The sequence below is a fragment of the Arvicanthis niloticus genome, chromosome 4, assembly GCF_011762505.2.
Source record: "Arvicanthis niloticus isolate mArvNil1 chromosome 4, mArvNil1.pat.X, whole genome shotgun sequence".
Classification (NCBI taxonomy): Eukaryota; Metazoa; Chordata; class Mammalia; order Rodentia; family Muridae; genus Arvicanthis; species Arvicanthis niloticus.
This window is the reverse complement of record NC_047661.1, coordinates 36368984-36380614: the sequence shown is the minus strand read 5'-3', so window position 1 is coordinate 36380614 and position 11631 is coordinate 36368984. Positions and strand designations below refer to the sequence as shown.

Below are 11631 nucleotides of genomic sequence, written 5' to 3'. Positions count from 1 at the left end.
GATGAGGGAAGGGGATAGGCTCAGAGCAAGAGTAGAATCGCACCTCCCCTCCCCTTGGCCTTTGTGTTCCTGCACATGTAGCCCAGTGGCCCCACCTTTGCCTACCATAAACTTCTCCTCTTATATGATCATGTGCAGCAGTACCTCGAGTTCCTTCTTATGTAAATGAGGCATCCCAGAACACTGGCCAATGATGTACAGTCACTCTGATAGCCCCTACTCACCCCAAAGGTTTGGATAGCCTTTGTTCCCCGTTAAAATAAGCTGTCTCACTGAAGCTGCCTCCGGAGAGTGGAGAGTCTGTTCTCAAAGTGCTTACCCTGCCACCTGAGGTCACTTAGCTCCCCACCATCCCATCTTTGCTTCCTCTCCCAGAATCCATCCACCAGTTGTGATGGCAAAGGATCAGGCCATGAAGGGCAGGAGGGGGATGCAGAGCTTAACAGTACTGACTATAAATGAATGTACACCCGATTGTCATCTCCAACTGTGACTTCATGTCCATCAATCAACAATTCAGTCTCCCTACCGCCAACACTCTACGCTCAACTTCTATCAGGATTTAAAAACTCTGCCTATAAGAGCATGTAGTGTCTAACCCTATTTTGTTGGATAAAAATAAAGAATGCCAATGTTTCCAAGGACATCATCTCTATTAAGGATCAATAGGGAAAAGGAGACTGGCTATTAAAAAAAAAACCTCACTGATGGAATTGCTATGCTGATTTTGAGGTTTTTAAAAAAATTAATAGAAATGACTGATCAGTGCAGAAACCCATTATTAACCAGACTTTGCAGGTCTGGAATCCAGTGCTCTCAAACCACACATGGGATCTTGGCCGATCGATGGATGTCTCAAGCTCTTGCTTGCAGCACTAACTCCAAGCCTCCTTCCAGCTCTCTGGCACTGACTCCATCTTTTCTTGAAGCAGGTTGATAAAAGGTCACTCTTTGACTGTCAATGATGAGGCAGACTTTGCCCAGCAGTCTCAAGCAGAATGGACTGACTCTTGTAGCTTGGAAACCTTTCAGTCCAGGGTTGACTGAAAAAAGAGTAGCTTCCCTGTACTGACCAGGATCTATCTCCATGTGCTCTTGGCTGCTCCACTCCCTCTTTCAAGTTAGTGAAATTTTAAAATTGTAGCTAAAATAAAACTTGGACGCAGCAGCATCTAAGAGGCTCAGAGAACAGAGAACTGAACTTTCAGCTGTGAACTAAACAGCCACAAGAGTGAGTAAGTTCTTGATTTTTGATTTAAAAACCTATTTTTATTTGGTCATAAAGTTCAAGAGAGATATAGAGCACATGTTAAATTCAAAGCTGTCATCATACACTGCCATAAGCTCCCAGAAATGTTGATAAGCCTTCTCCCTAACTCTCTTTCGGTAATCTCACGGAATATGGAACTGAACCTACATTCTACCATGTGCTAAACGATCATACTAATTGAATTTTTCCCCAAGAACTCTTCTTATTTTGAGACAGGGCCTGAGTTCCTTAAGCTGACCATGAACTTGTAACCTCCCTGAGTTAGTGTCTTAGTGGTTGCAGAGAGTGAGCCTACAGCAAGCCCAGCTACATAAGCTGTGCTGTGTAGCTGATTTCTGAGCGATCTTCTGGAGCCAAGGAACTCTCCTTTCCCCAAAACTGTCCACATGATCATCTGTTTTGAAACATCCCCAGAGGTTGTGAGTGCTTTATGTCTCTTTTTTTTTCTTGGAGTCAGTGACATGCTTAATATGAAATGACAGGCTGATAGGGACACCACCATTGAGCACTGACCTTATTTCTCTGGGTTCTCTGTGTGAGTGGTATGTGCTGTGATGGGTTTCACCTCTGCAGACCAGTTGTGGACAATCTGAGTTGGCGCTGAAATGACTGAGGAGGAGTAAGTGAGATTATCTAGGTAGTAAGAGATTAACAAGCAGGAGATACCGGCAGAAAGAAAAAGGATGGAGAAAGGAGCGAGAGCAAACTGACAGGCAGGAGTGGAGAGGGAAGAACAACCCCGCTGGCACTGAGCCGGCATGACTGGACAATATTTTAAGCATACACACAGACACACACACACAGCATAAAATATTCTGGGCTTGCCTGTGTGAGAAAACATCGAAAAACATATTTAGATGGTTTATTCCCCTGCTCACTTATCAATCCAGCCGTTGATCTACTCATCTATCAATGTGATGAACATTTACTGAGCTTCCTATTATGTTCAAGGCAGCAAAGTCAGTAATAGGTCCCGTGGAGGAAGATGTATATCATTACACCAGTACTTCCCAAGTCGTTTGTGATCATTTTTCATGAATCCTACCACAACTGCACACATTGTGAAGAGGAGAAAATGTGAACCACTAAGAGGTCAAATGACTTGCCTGAAGCTACAGAACAGAACTACGTACAGTGTGGTGATTAGAGACAGACTTTAAATTTCAAATGTGCTGCCTCTGGCTAGCGAATAACTAAGGTTTAATTTGTCTAACACAGTTTTTAAAAACATTTTCTTCTAAGGAACTCAGCAACAGACGTATGCCCAAGTGTAAAGCCTGCCATGCCTGCCCTTTTCTAGGCTTGTTTCCTGTGGTGTGAAACTAAACACATTTAATGCTAATTACCCACTTGATCATTTTTCAAACCTATTATCATCGGATGATGTCCTTGGTGTAGAAGAGGCATATTTTCCCTTGTTAAATAGGTTCTTTAAAGTCAACACAAAAGCAATGGCACTAACAACCCCTCATCCTTCCTAAATGTCAGCCCTCTGGGCCTGTCTTCCTTTCTCCTTGAATAAAAGTGCTCATAAAGTCAGTTAAGAATCTATCATAGATGAGAACTTCTGCAATCCAACATGACATATGAAGGGCTAGAGCCATGTATCAAAAACTAATCCTATTAAGAACCCACTGAAACCAAGAGAAATGACTAGGTCAAAGGAGACTTCACACGGAGTTGGGCTAATGGACATGCCAGAGTGAGGAAAGATGGGGAAATAGCCATATGTTGCAACCACCACTAATCCCAGTCTACAGTTGCTCAGTGGGTAGAGATTGTGGATCCTCTGGCCCTGGTTGACAATGATCTTGGCTGTTCCAGGTTTCTGGAAGTTGGTCGTCTAGTCTTAATTAACTGTGGTGGAGGTTGGTCTGTGCTGCTGCTCGGTGGAACAATAGCACCTCACTTGGTTATCCACCCGAAGACAGGGCCAATCTGACATGCTGTTGCCACAAACAGCTGTGTATTGTAGATTAGATGATTGATAACCATAATCTCCAGATACTCGAAATTTTTTGGGTTTTCATTTTTAATGATTGTTACAATTTTCTCTGCTCCTTTCTCTGAGTTTACAGTCTTTGGGAGCAGTTCTCCGAGGCTTAGGAGCTTCCCACAGAAGATGATTCAGGCCCCAGTGCTGACCAGTGGCTACTCATGAAGACCTTGAGATCACATTACACATGTCATACCAGAAACAGAAGGACATTATCAGGCCTCCAGACATTTCTTCAAGTCATTATTGGGTTTTAAAATGACTTCACCCTGAAGCCAAAGGTGCTTACTCTTTACTTTAAAAATCTGGAATTCACATTACTAATAAGAGGGTCATGAATCATTTGTGGAATCTCTGACTTGGAGAGTTTCTCTTTATTTTATTATACCATGGCAAAGTCTTCTTGACCTGCTATCTCTTCTTTTAGGAATGTGTGTCTAGCATGTTGCCGGGATAGTGCAGTCCTGTTGGACTCTTGGGTTGCCCCAGCTTGCAGAACTGACTTTATGCCCATGGATTACCCACCCCCATGTCCTCTCTTAACACCCTGAGCAGCCTTACTGTTATTACTGAATCTGACTAGTTTAGATTTCACATCTGAGCAAAATCATGCTCGTATACTTAAGACTAAAAAGCATTGAGGAAAAACCGTGAAGGTCAATAATCAACTTAAGACTAAAAAGCATTGAGGAAAAACCGTAAAGGTCAATAATCAATGCAGAAATTTATCAATGGTCATAGACTAGGAGTTTTAATGTTAAACCATCAGCACTACCTAAAGAAATCCACAGATGTCATGATTACCTGTTTAACTGTGCATTTTTGGACTGGAAAAGAGAAACGCTAGTTCAGTCATTTCTGCCTGTGTTTGGTGTTGAACCAAGCGTATTGCACATGCTGGGCAAACACTCTTCCACAAACCTGTGTGCCAGCTTCCCAGAGTTCATTCCTTAGACCTGTTTAAATATGATAATTTCTACAAAAATGAAGCTAACATAGAATGTTTCCACACTGATCTAAATAACAGACATAAATTATAACAATAACAAGTGGCAAAAAATACTGATATTGTCCCTGGGATTCTATCAGAAGTCCCCATTCAATGACATTTGCCATCACAAACACATAGTACTTATTACACTTGGTACAAATTTAATTGGGTTTATTTTTGAAAAACAGTTGTCAGGGAGTGGGAAGGACAGGCCTTGGTCTTTATCCCTATTCCAAACAGATACTATTCTCATGGTCAACTGAGGGTTACTCAGCTACTTTTGATATAATGAAGGTCACAGTCCCATCCATTATAATGGAGACAACAGGGTCGGTCTTGGGGAAAAGGAGGCTAGAGGCATCATTGGAAAGAGAATGCTTAGCAGGGTGTCTTCTGGCCACGAAGGCCCTGAAAAGTGCACACTTCCTGATTGACACCTGTTTGTCAGCGAGAGGTAACCTGTGGTGGTTTACACCGGCGATCTACCACTCGGCTTACTGACGCACAGAAGCCTCAGGTTCAAGGCCAGCAAAACTCTCAAAGATTCGGTGGTGGGGGTGGGGTGGGCAGAGAGATGACCAAGTGTCTGCTAAAGTTTTGTTTTTGTTTTTAACATGAGCGTATCTTTTTGCTATAGTTGAAGAAAGAAATAAAAGGAGAAGGTATTTTTAAAGTTTAAGACAAGAATGAAAAAAAAAACAGAACGAAGTGATAATTCACTGATATTTGTTTAAACAAATCAAATCTTCATTAAAAATTCTGTATTTATCCTCCTTTTCATTCTAATTTTGCTTCTGGAAACTTCCTTCCCATTATATAATTCTACATTTTTTTTCTTCTTCTCCTATTAGATGTGTGATCTGAACCAAGATTCTGAGATAAAGTCGAAGCTGGAAAAAGAAACTGAAGCTGAGGCTTTTCTAAGGGCGGCCATTAAGACAGCCATCTGTTGCCAGAGTTGTAGAATGAGCTCTGAAAAGAAAAAAAAAATTTTTTTAATATTTTTGCAAGTTTGTTTTGTTCCTTTTATGCGCTTTCTCAATAGTGTCTTGAAATGCTAACCTTGACTGCTGAAACTGAGAGAAATGGGATTTTCCCACGCTGGTAGAATAGTTCCCTGGTTGATTATCAGATGAGGAAAGGCAGCGGGCATCACCAGGTGCATGATGGGAGGTGAGCTGTGGCCTGCTGGGAAAGCAGGCAGGGAAGCCGGCCCAGAGTGCTGCAGGTGCAGGCAACACAAGGCGCTTTTCCCCCCTGGGTCTTCTTCAAACAAGCTTACTGAGTGTTACTGGAGGTTATCTTCTGAGCAGGAGGAAACTGTCCAGGCTGGCTAGCAGCCTCCTCCCGCAGTTCAGTTTTCCCACAGTTCTGTTTTCCGTACACTCCATTTCTATGGCTCCCTCCGACCAGTATAATTGTGAGACCAGGGTTGGGGCTGTCTGCTTCTCTGTCTTGTCTAGTCATCTTTCTTTCCTTGATAACTTCTAATTTGTCTCCCCTTGATATGAGTTTTTTCTTTTGTAATTCTATTTATATAGTAGATTTTTAGTTTTATTGGAATATTAAAAAATCATAATTTTATCATTTGTACAATCAGATTGTTTTTCCAGACCTGTCAATATTAGTAATTAAAAAATAAAAAACAAAACAACTGTCTCTTTCCCTCCCCCTTCCCATTTTTGAACGTAAGTTCACTTTTAAAAAATTTTGGCATCACATTTCCAAGCAGCGGACCACTTGCTTTTTCAGCCTTAGACATTCTTGATTTCCTATTATAAGGAAGGCAAGAGTTGGTTTTCTTTTTCTTTGTCTAGTCTCTGCCTGTTTACATTTTCTACATGAACCATGTGTACATAATCATTTTATGCAAATACCAATTACTGAGTGATTAGGAAACACAACTTTCTGTACTTTTTTTTAACCACACAATTGGCTTAATGTAAGAATTTCCTTAATATGGGGTTTCCATAGTTGTTTTTGTCACTATCATTATGCACTCCAAACTCTGCCTCAGTTTCTCCATTCTCTAGAATTCTTGAGCTAAGCTTTCTTGTGTTGGGTCTTCTCAGGACAGTCCTCCCATTGTGCTTTCTTCCCATTCCCCTCTCTTGTTCATTTCAACATTTGAGTAAAGTTTCCACCTTCGTGGACAAACCACAAGGGTGAGCTCACCCAGAGTTGCAGAAAATGAGCCTCCTCTTGAAAACCTGCTTCATAGTTACAGTGTCTCCCCTGTCAGGTGAGTATCTTCTTTCTCTTCCAGTTAAAGTTTTTTATTTTTGTTGTTGTTGTTTTGTTTCAGATGTTTTGTTTTATAATCTGACATCTCTATTCATTTTTGTAAGTTTCTGTTACAGTACTTTTAACTCATAGGTCTTTTTTCCCCCCTTAGACTGTTTTCTTTCTAATTGTCTTTTTACGACTTTGTATGGGACCAGTATGTTTTCTAATCTCTCAGGTAACATGGAAAATGATCTTCCCCGCTCTTTGCATGGATTCTGTTTCTTCCGTCTTCATTTTTGCTGTTTGTGAACATCTGTCTCTGTTTTTCACATCTGAAACTTTCCTCGTGTCTTTTGATCTTAGTTATCTTATTTTTTAATAAAGAGATTCCTAAAAGTTGAAAGTCAGCTCTATACATGACTAGTATTTGGGACACACAATACAGTCCGGGAACCCATAATGTCAATAACCTTGTGCAGCATTCTATTTCGATGTTCATATGTCAAGTGCAGGTGCTTTGGCTCGGGCATAGGCCTAGGCACCAGTGCTTGGGGAGCAGAGTCAGAATGGGGATTTGAGGGTTTATTTATTTATTTTTAGCACATGTTGCCCTCTTTGACTATATATGGTTTCTTCCATTTCAGAATCTACATGGTCCTTCAAACAACTCTTCAGCTTTCAACCAAGGTGACTGTTAGGCTCAGGCTTCATCGAGTGGAAGCTGTGTGGGGCAGCTGAGACAAATACAGACGACTGAAAACTATCCTGTTCTTAGCTCCCCTGACACAAATTCATGATGTTCCTGTGTAGCCAGTCTTTATACCAGTGGTTCTCAACTGGTAGGTCACAACGCTTTGGGTATTGAATGGCCCTTTTACAGGGGTCAACTAAGACCATTGGAAAACACAAATATTCATACTACGATTTATAACAGCAGCAAAATTATACTTATGAAGTAGCAGAGAAAATGATGACATGGTTGGAGGTCCCCACAACATGAGGAGCTGTATTAAAGGGTTGCGATGTTAGGAAGGTTGGGAACCAGTGCTCTACACTTTGAGGGAGTTGTGCATGGCTTTCCCCACTGACAGCGTCCCTCAGGTTTTCAAACTCTGCAGTACCATTTATCATCCACTCTCTCGCTCTCTTGTTTTCTACCTGACCCAATTTTATTACCAATTCCTTCTCTCTTTCTCGTTGTTGTCATGGGTGAGTGTCTTTAAGGTCTTGTACTTTGGTTTTAGTGAGGATTCAGGAACATGAAATGTCATTTAACCTAACATTCTTAGTTACCAGGGTTCTTTCCATCTCTAAAATAATGTTGTCATGAACAAGAGTGGGCCGGTTATGTCCAGCTTTAGAAGTGCTCAGAGCATGACTGAAGGAAACTGCTCCCATCCTAAATGTTGCACATTTGATCTGTTTATTTTAATAAATCTCTGGCAAATGATAGCAAAGCACTTGCTCAATAAATGTTGGTTTGACATACCAGTTGCCTAATGGAACCATTGTTGGGTTCACCAGAAAAGACTGCTCGGACATGGCATTAAGCCAATAAAAAGAAAGTCTTGATAAGCCGGCTGGTGACTACATTGGGTATTCAGAATCCCAGTGTAGTGCTGAGCCTTTATGAGCTTTTAAGCATAAAAACCATTTTCTGGGTTGACATACTTAAGTTAACAAGAACAGTTAGCCAGAAGTGGGGATACAGAACCTAAAAGGCAAAATTACTACTTTGAGAGACTTTCCCATAACTCTATGGATGTTGATGGATTAGGTCCTTGTTTTGGCTTTGGCAGATGGTGCTGCCTATGAACTGAGTTTTACAGCCTGAATTTTACTTTCATCATGGAGTCAGTTGTGCTAAGGTCTGGGGTCCTACTGAGGTCCAGGACTCTATTACAGGAGAAAGTTAAATTTACTGAAAAATGGGTAACTTTAGTCTAAATTCACATAAAGAAGCAATAAATCACAGCTTTGAAAAAGAAATGTGGACAGAAACCTGTTTTTAAACATGTGTCTGAACCTCAAGGTTTCCATTAGAACAGATAAAATTTTTGAAGGATTTGAGAACAGTTTCATAAGAGCGAACAAATATGAGGTTTTGGTTTTTAGACTGTGTAGACTAATTAAAAAAATTAGTAGCCAAGCATTTTAGCTTATACATATAATCCCAGTGCATGTAATACCCTCTCAATTTTTTTTTTGTTTTGTTTTTTGAGACAAGGTTTCTCTGTGTAGCCCTGGCTGTCCTGGAACTCACTCTGTAGACCAGGCTGGCCTCGAACTCAGAAATCCGCCTGCCTCTGCCTCCCAAGTGCTGGGATTAAAGACGTGCATCACCACCGCACAGCTCAAAATTTTTTAAAAAGATTTTTAGATTGTTGACTCTTAGGGAAATAATCAAAGTGGTTCTTTTTTCTTTTTGTTTTGTTTTTTTTTGTTTTGTTTTGCCAATGTGGTAAAGTAGCCACATTAATTGATCATAGTTGCAGACAAAATGGTATCTGGAGATTAAATTACCACTAGATTTATAGTTAAAGTCATTTGACTATTAAATCTTGATGCAACTCCTAACTGAATCATCAAATTATCACCAAAAAAAAAAAAAAAGTCAAAAGAATGAACATGGGAGCAAAACTAAGACCAAATATTACTAGTATAATAAAAATAAGTAAAAAGCATTAAATATAAAGAAGACGGGGGGGGGAAGATAAAATAAAAACTCTTGATCTGTGTGTGGCTTCCAGCTGGAAGAGAATTTAACAGTCTTTGGAAGAGAGAAAGGAGATTTAAAGTTTCAGACATTTGGTTACAATAATGTTAACAGGAAAGTAAGCACAGTATATTTTTAAAAATTGAAAAAGAAACTGTTTTCATACAACACACTCACACACACTGTCTGTGTGAGCCCAGTGGCAAAGTTAGAGAGCAGCAAGGCAGGTTCTTGAGCTTCCCTGGCTCTGTCAGTGGCACTGACCCAGTCAGTGGGCAGACTAAGTCCTTCAGGATACTAGAAACACACAGTGTTTTGTCTCTCATAAATCTGTCTGTAATGGGTGGATGCAACGAAGGGGAAAAGATAACAGCTCATCCAGGATGTGTGCCAACTGTCTACTGCTCCTGAGATATATCTGTGACGTACACAGCTACAGGTAGGAACCTGAAGCAATGTGCTGAGGGAAATCTCACAAGGACCTACCCCTAGATGAAGAGCTACAGGCAATAATGGCTGCAGAGAAAGGAAGAAATCAATCTTCTTCAGGGACAAGATCCCTGAGCGGTTATCCAATCCCAAGTGCCATCCATAAACACACACACACACACACACACACACGAAACACTAAGTGGACTCATTGTGTGTGTGTGTGTGTGTATGTGTGTGTGTGTGCAAACATACACAAAACACTGGTCTGAAACAAGGGTCTGGCTATATTGCATGGAACAGAGAATGGTGTACGTTGCTGGGGTCGGGAGGCACAGGTATGGAGAGGTGAGAGACTAAGAGAAAATAAAGAGTGTCCTCTGTGGTGAAGAAGTCTCTGTCATTATTTAGTATGAGTCTTGTTCACTGGGCACCCTTGTGTAAGTTGCACAGTATGCCTGAGTGTGGTTTTATATAACATAGTCTTTTAAATCATATGCTCAGTCTCTAGCAACCACCTCCTCCAAAAGTCTTAGGTGATTTCTATGCACACTAAAGTTTGAAAAGTTTGGTTTGGGTTATAATTTTTATTATTTTAGAGGTTTGGAAAAGGATTGAGAGTCAAACCCTGGCCTTCTCACATGCTGGCAAGTTCTTACCTCTGAGATGTGTCACAACCTTGAGAAACCCTAGTTAAAGGCATTGTTCGTGCTATAGTGTCACTGGCACTGAAGTCCTGTCTAATTGCTAAACTGTCTGCAAACATGGGGCATAAAAAAATCAAAGGGATACAGGATGCTACATTTCATCATTTGGTGGAAGACTGGCAGTAGGTACCCTAATACTTTCTATTATCTTTGACAAGCCATGACATACGTTGACAAAAATAAATAAAAATGATTTAGTTATGGTCAATTAGCTCAAGTTAACAGCAATGCATTGATCTTCGAAAAGATGTCTTGTTTTCAAGCATCCATATATCACATCTATTGATCTTATGCTAAAATGATGTGCTCTGTACAGCCTTATGGTTTCACAGAGGTAAGAGGAGCATCATTGTCAAAATGAAGAAGCCATGCCTGTGTGCAAGTTTCTAGGATTCTCCCATCTCCAAACCTAAGTTCTGGTTTTGCCCTTTGTGCTATTGTGATCTTCACAGTTAGTTTTTTTTTTTTTTTAAGTGTCACATTGGTCAATCAATAACGATGGGTTGGAAATTGATATCCTAAGTTAACTTCCCAAGAGATCAAATAAGGTAGGCAGGTCCAGTTCCCAGACCATCATAAGGCAATAGCAGAAATTAGTGATAAAAGTTAAAAACAAAACAAAACCCTCCCTCTGCTTTGACATTAAAATCATTCTTGTGACTCATTATCTACTCAAAATGACAATCGATCTGCAATTGCAGCCTTTCTGAAAAGAAAACCATTACCTCGTAAGTTCTATAGGATGTGATCTAAACAGTACTTGGGGGCATAATCATAACTCCAAATGCTTACATTATCACAGGAAAAGGAAAGAAGAAAAATGAAAACATGATACCTAGTTATTAGAAATTATCATAAAGAAGGTTCTGAAAAGGTAATTTAGCACAAAAGTGAAAACAAGCTAAAAATGATCACAATTGATAAATCTAAGAATTGCGTTCTTGTAACTATAAACAAAGGCATGGGATTGAAATGGCAGCTCAGTGGTGGAGCTTAGCATACTCAGGGTCCTGGGTTCGCTTCCCTAGCACCCAAAGAAGCAAACACATAAAAAGAACTAATAATCTAGAAAAAGTCCTGACAATTTAAGACCACAGAGTAAGGTTTCTAGGAGGCAGAGAGACAGTTACAAGCTCTTGGTGCCTTTGCAGAGGATCCTAGTTTAGTTCCCAGAGCCCAAAATCATCAGGGTCACACCCTCCTGTAACTGCAGCTCCGAAGGATTTGATGCTCTTTTCAGACTCCCTGGGAACTGCACATATGGGCACATACCTGTACACAGACACATGTAAATAC

General features: G+C 40.4%; 1 long non-coding RNA gene across 2 annotated transcripts in view; it reads left to right on the top strand.

The window, feature by feature from the left end:
• Positions 1-7960, top strand: part of LOC143441983 (uncharacterized) — a 23020-nt gene extending 15060 nt beyond the window's left edge. For both annotated transcript variants that reach the window (XR_013109816.1, XR_013109817.1), the window contains 2 exons: positions 3349-3547; positions 5109-7960. This is a non-coding gene — a long non-coding RNA (uncharacterized LOC143441983). The remainder of the gene's footprint in view (positions 1-3348; positions 3548-5108) is intronic.
• Positions 7961-11631: the final 3671 nt, after the last annotated feature.